This window comes from Schistocerca cancellata, chromosome 6, assembly GCF_023864275.1.
Source record: "Schistocerca cancellata isolate TAMUIC-IGC-003103 chromosome 6, iqSchCanc2.1, whole genome shotgun sequence".
In the NCBI taxonomy this organism is placed as follows: domain Eukaryota; kingdom Metazoa; phylum Arthropoda; class Insecta; order Orthoptera; family Acrididae; genus Schistocerca; species Schistocerca cancellata.
The window spans coordinates 675,930,505-675,937,577 of NC_064631.1; the positions used below are offsets into that span (position 1 = coordinate 675,930,505).

The following is a 7,073-nucleotide window of genomic DNA, read 5'->3' on the forward strand; positions in this document are numbered from 1 at the left end:
TCCTTTCTCGGCGAACTGCGCTCCTGATTTGTCGGAGGGCTGGAGGCCGTTCGCTCGCGTGTGGGCGATGTATGCTGCCTTCTTCTTCCACCTTTGCGCTTTCAGCGTCGCGCCGTTGGGGCGACGGATGGTTTCTTGACGCCCTTCTCCGGCGGTGCTGCTGGGGCGCTCTCCTGCGTGGGTGGAGGAGCGTTCGCCGGAGTTTGCACCCCTTCTGCTGATCGAAGGTCTCGGGCGAGGAGTACACGCAGTTGCCTCGAGACCTCGTCCTTCTCTGCAGCCAGGGCGGCTGCGATGGCGGCCCTGTCTCCCACCGTGACGGCTTTGAGGGCCGCTGTGGCTTCCTCCACGGCGGTGTGGAAGTCGACGCCGTTGTTCTTCTGAGGGGCGCGAGCTGCATCCCGTCCGTGCGCCTCGGGCTGTCGTCCCCGCTGCTGGCGAGGGCGGCTGCTTCTGCGCTGTGCCTCTGATGAGCCGGGCGTCGTCATCATCGTCGTCGTCTTCGCTGCGTCGGTACGACCGCGGTCGCCTCGATTCTACACTACTCGCCACTAAAACTGCTACACCACGAAGATGACGTGCTACAAACGCAAAATTTAACAGACAGGATGAAGATGCTGTGATATGCAAATTATTACCTTTTCCGAGCATTCTCACAAGGTAGGCGCCGGTGGCGACACCTACAACGTACTGACATGAGGAAAGTTTCCAACCGACTTCTCATACACAAACAGCAGTTGACCGGCGTTGCCTGGTGAAACGTTGTTGTGATGCCTCGTGTAAGGAGGAGAAATGCGTACCATCACGTTTCCGACTTTGATAAAGGGCGGATCGTAGCCTATCGCGATTGCGGTTTATCGTATCGCGACATTGCTGCTCGCTTTGGTGGAGATCCAATGAGTGTTAGCAGAATATGGAATCGGTGGGTTCAGGAGGGTAATACGGAACGCCGTGCTGGATCCCAACGGCCTCGTATCACTAGCAGTCGAGATGACAGGCATCTTATCCGCATGGCTGTAACGGATCGTGCAGCCACGTCTCGATCCCTGGGTCAACAGATGAGGACGTTTGCAAGACAACAACCATCTACACGAACAGTTCGACGACGTTTGCAGCAGCATGGACTATCAGCTCGGAGACCATGGCTGTGGTTACCCTTGACGCTGCTTCACAGACAGGAGCGCCTGCGATGGTGTACTCAACGACCAACCTGGATACACGAATGGCAAAACGACATTTTTTCGGATGAATCCAGGTTCTGTTTACAGCATCATGATGATCGCATCCGTGTTCGGCGACATCGTGGTGAACACACATTGGAAGCGTGCATTCGTCATCGCCATACTGGCGTATCACCCGGCGTGATGGTATGGGGTGCCATTGGTTACACATCTCAGTAACGTCTTGTTCGCATTGACGGCACTTTGAACAGTGGATGTTACATTTCAGATGTGCTACGACTCGTGGCTCTCCCCTTCATCCGATCCCTGCGAAACCCTACATTTTAGTAGGATATGCACGACCGCATGTTGCAAATCCTGCACGGGCCTTTCTGGATACAGAAAATGTTCGAACGCTGCGCTGGCCAACACATTCTCCATATCTCTCGCCAATTGAAAACGTGTGGTCAATAGTGGCTGAGCAACTGGCTCGTCACAATACGCCAGTCACTACTCTTGATGAACTGTGGTATCGTGTTGAAGCTGCATGGGCAGCTGTACCTGTACACGCCATCCAAGCTCTGTTTGACTCAATGGCCAGGCGTATCAAGGCCGTTATTACGACCAGAGGTGGTTGTTCTGGGTACTGATTTCTCAGCAGCTATGCACCCAAATTGCGTGAAAATGTAATCACATGTCAGTTCTAGTATAATATATTTGTCCAATGAATACTCGTTTATCATCTGCATTTCTTCTTGATGTAGCCATTTTAATGCAGTAGTGTATTTTGCCTGCTCGGCAGGCTCACTGCGTCGCCCGACTGATGGCCCCTCATGGCAGCAGGTTTCTTCGTCTCCATGCTATGGCGCGCAGAGCAGACAATCTGCTTCCGTTGTGCAAACAGCATACTACAATTTGTAGCGAGAGCTTATATCCTCGCTTCGCGGAGGATTACTTCGTTTTGATTGGCTGCAGAGCTGGACCGCGGAAGCAAAAGACGGACTAAGATCCGTCGAAAACGTGGTCAAGGTTATTTGAAAACCACTATTTTTTGCAACTGGGTAGCTCTGCTTCATTCCTGCTGTCAAAGCATTTAGTTAGGTGTGTGAAACAATTGAGGCCATGTTAAGGACGTTGCACTTTTATGCAGATGTTTTAGATTACAATCTTTGTTAGCCTTGTTCTTGTTTTGCACGCAATAGTGAGAGTTTTACATATCATTGTCATCAGCTTTCCGCTTTATTGGCAGGTTGTTTGTGTTCCCGTTTCCTGCAATCCATTGCTTCCGTCTTAATGCTGCTGTATGTGCTTCCACCCGTTACATCACCGAGGATCTGAAACCTCTTCCTGCCTCGCCCCCTCTTCCCTCCCATATAGCCCAACAAAACTGCTTTTATAACCTGCTCCCAATTTCTGTCTAGTCCAGTTTGTTTTCCTTCTTTTTATTACTTTCAGTAATAATCTTTGTTCTCCCCCCCTTCCCACTACCTCTTCATATTTCACTCTATCTGTCCAACTTGTTCTTTCCATCCTTGACCCTGTCCACGTTTCAGAATCCCCCAGCCTGGCTCCGTCTTTGTTTTCAGTGTCTACCTTTCGACAGTGTGCAGCAGGACACTCCATACAAACCATGTTATTAGCCTTTCCCTCAAATCTCTGTCCACAATGCTGCAGAAAATTCTTCTTTTCTTACAAAATGCCACTGTCACCATTGTTATCCAAGTTTTAATTTCTGTACTGCTCTTCCAGTCACTGTCTATCCTGGTTCCTAGTTATTTAAAGCTCTGCACGTATTCTAATATTTTTCCATCCAGCACTCTGCAAAAACATTTATACACAAATACATATATTTACAGTGATTCTGATCACATGTAAATCTAAATACACAATAAATATATCACTCTTCCTTCTAGTCTCAAAATATATACCTACATACTGACTATTTACATTATTTAAGTAGATATTATTTGAATAAATAAGCAGCAGTACTACATAACAGACTTATTGCCTAGAACTAGGGTCCTTCACTTCCTATTAGTATTTATGTTATAGAAATTACACTGAAGGAACTCTTCAACGGAACAGTAGGATTTCGTAACCCAAGTGTGTAATACCTATTTAATTTTATCTAGAGGTAGAGTTTTTACTGTTCGTGGTAAGTTACTGTATAGCTTCAAGCTTAGATATTTGAGTCTCTTGTGTATGACAGCCTTTAGAGTATTACATATAGCTTACAATTATTTCTTGTACTGTGTAAATGTACATTTGATCTCAAGTTAAATTTATGTATCTTCTCTTCGCCATAATTAGGCAATTTATAAATATATGTTTGAAAGTACACACACATGTACACACACACACGCACACACACACACACATGTGTGCAGATAACAGTGTGTTATTTGAGTTCTCTGCAATAAGAAACTTTCTACACATCTTCAACAAGGAAAACACTATAGTGGTCACAGTCTAATTGGAGTCTATGATCATAAATTGCAGTCTTCTTTTAAATGACATAATCTAGTCCTCTCAAGCAGTGATGACATATTATTGATATTAAAACATGTTCTTTTCCAATATAACCTATGAGGGTTTTCACACCTCTTCATCTGATAGTCTGTATGTTCTTCTAGATGTAGTTGTGGGGTATAATTTACAAACTGTGAAGTCTTTTGGAAGAGTCAATTTATGTGGTCTTCTTGGGTATGAAAAAGAAGGAGCTGGTCCATAAGAAACCATAAATGAAGGATTTACTTCCCCTTATTTTTCATTTCTTGATAGCACATAAGCTATCTACCATTTGTTTTCATAAGTACAACTACAAAATCCTAAAATCTGCTCAAAAGGCATGCCATCTGCATCTGGTCCCAACAGAATTTTGTGAACATCAGAATTATTAAAATGAGAAACTACTTTATCTGTAGTTTTGGCTTTGCTCAGAGGGCTAAATGCATAATATTTCTGAGTCCTGTGACTACTGCGGCTTCCTAAATCATTTTTGTCAACCTTCTTTCTTCTGCTACATTTTCATCATTTGCCATACAGGAAAAAAGGGACTGATTATGTATTTAATTCACTCAAACAACTGGGAGAGCGTTAATATTCAGTTATTCACAGGATTATGCAAACTGCCTTTGGCTGCAAGCCTTTTCACTGCATCACAAACACCATTATTGCCTTTCCATGTGGAGTAGAATAAAAATGCCATTGTGCATCAATTCCTGCAAAATCTTCAAAATCAGGACATGAGTTAGAAAAGCTTATTTGATTTCTTACATTGTGCTGTTCAGCCATCACTGTAGTAAAAAAAATTTAAATACCACAAGTTTTTAAAATTGTTATATGGCATGGTTTACTACACTGTTAAAATGATAAACTGAAGTGTACTTCATTAGTATATGATAATTTCATTTTAACTTAGCAAATTTGCAGTTTGCAGAAAAGTGAACAAAACGGATTGCAGCAAAATAAAATTTATTTCCATATGTTCCCTTTAGAATACTATTACAAAATTTGACAAACAGTTTAACAAATAGTGCATGACTGACATAAATGTTTTCAGTATGAAAAAATTTCGATTTTGAAATCTTCAGAATTTAAAAAAACTTTGGTTTAGAAAAATTTAGCATTTTTATGAAAATTGTCAAGTATCACGTACTTATAGACCTCATAAGAAACTGAATGAAATGGTAAAAATTTTAGTTCAGTAAATCAAATAGTTTTAAAAATATGGCCATTTCAATGTTTCAAAACATGACAAAAATTGCAGAATTTTGGAAACTTTAAAAATTAATAGTTAAAAAATTAAATTGTCGAAAAAACTTTCATTTTGGATTTTATCTTATGTTGCTAGGTAGAATACAGTGTCAAAAAATTACAAAATTCTGAAGCTTCAGTGTTCAAATTTGTTTTTTTATTGGTTTATTTCACACAGAATGACTCTACATTTAATTTTTTGAAATGATTTTTACAAGATTCTCGAGGACAAAGTCCTACTGCAGTCACTGTTTTTCTCCAACATCTAAATATACAGCTTGATCCAGATGTGTTGATCAAGTTGCCAGCAGATGACACTTTTACTATAATTATGCAAAAATCTGAATGTGGCATTAGCACTTTGGTATGATAATTATACTCTACATGTGAGGAAATGCATTTACCAGAAGATAACACCGAATTGCTAAGCTATGTATTATTTGTGTTGTTTATTTTATTGGTTGTTAACAGTTTCCCACAATTTTTTTTCTTTTACTGGATCTAATGATGGCCACTGACTGAAACTTGTTACCAGTAAGATTATACAACATACGTGTGATCTTGATAGTGCATTATAATAAAGTCAATTGTAGGAGAGGCACCAATTTGGAAATACAATAATAACTGGCACAAGCTTAAAGTATAAATTCTGACACACATTCATTACTCAAACTATGATACAACTAGGTGCGCACCATTTCGACAGAGTTAATTGGTAAAGTTAATACGGAAGACAGCAACAAAGCAGCTGGTCGCAAAATTATACCCGCAGTTAGGTGAAAAACTGAATTGTTAGAAACTTCTGAACTACGTTTCTGGCTTCACTTCGTGTCGTGGACTTACACTGTCAAGAAATGGGTGCAAAATTAGCCATTAATGCTCTTCTTCAATCAGCTCTTGAGACTTCGTCGTTTGTGCAAATTTGCTACCGACGAGTAACGGACTTCTTGAATGAAATTATGTGGGCTCCAACCCTACATTAGCTAGATTTCCCACTTCGGTTCATTGCCATGATGGTTCCTACAAAAGACTCACAGTAAATCATTGTCGTATTGGACATTAGACGCTTCGTTTACCTTGACCTCGTTGTTCGGGGCTGATAAACTCTTACTTGTAGATTTCTTCTCGTATTACCCGTGCATGAACTATTTGGAACACGTGTGTCCAAATTTACGAAATTAAAAATTCTCGCCCCCGGGTGGGCTCGAACCACCAACCTTTCGGTTAACAGCCGAACGCGCTAGCCGATTGCGCCACGGAGGCGTGCGGCGACAAGCTGCGACCGCTGCAAACACATCCAGTGTAACTGCTTCCTCTTAGCTCGTGTTACCTTATAATCTGCATTACGGGTTCAGACGACCAAGACCACAGTACACATCGAGATAGTTCAGCCGAACGCCAATACACCGTTCACTCGTAACAGCAAACACGTTGGTTCGTCGATCGATATCACACGAGTCTGGAAGAGGTAGGGCGAGGTGAAGGGAAAGTAGGGGCTGAGCCAACGACAGACGTTATGCGAATTTGTAGCAGCGTTGCGCTGAATGTTTTCTTATGGTATGCGATAGCAATGCTGTATAAACTACCAGCATAGCAACCAGATATGTTTACGATTTCTGAAGTGCGGCGACAGTTAGCCGATGAGCCGCGCTAAAAAGACAGCCAGCTTACGTGGCAGCAGCGAAGTTGAGAATTCTATCCAGCCCTACGTGAATTAGATTTTAGTTTCTACGCTCTTTCACCAACAACTTCGATTCCTACAATAAAGCCACAACCGATTATTTCCCTATTTGCTAGACTGTTATTGCTTCGTCTAAGTTGAGCTCTATGTTCACGGCGCGATAAACTGTTCCCTGTTCATTTCTTCCCCGACTCTATCCATGCGTGAACTGAAGCAACATTTAGACCGAATGCGGTATAGTGTCTTTTGCCACGTACGTTTAGTGCTTCGCGAAGTACAGACGTACTATAATTATTAGACTGTAAGACAAGTTTTTTTTTTCAAAATTCTTCATTCGAAAATTAATGGGTCCTCTTACAGTTATAAATGAAACTTTGTTAATTCGTGTCGATGTTTTCACACTAAGTAATAGCATACAGTAAACTTAACTCTATTGTTCTTTATTGCTTTAGTTTTATGCGAGTTGCTTTTTCCAC

The 7,073-nt window shown here is 41.8% G+C and overlaps 1 non-coding gene across 1 annotated transcript; it reads right to left on the reverse strand.

Annotated features, from left to right (window-relative positions):
- Window positions 1-6,105: 6,105 nt before the first annotated feature.
- Window positions 6,106-6,179, reverse strand: Trnan-guu (transfer RNA asparagine (anticodon GUU)). Its single transcript has one exon. It is a non-coding gene; the product is annotated as a tRNA-Asn (tRNA).
- Window positions 6,180-7,073: the final 894 nt, after the last annotated feature.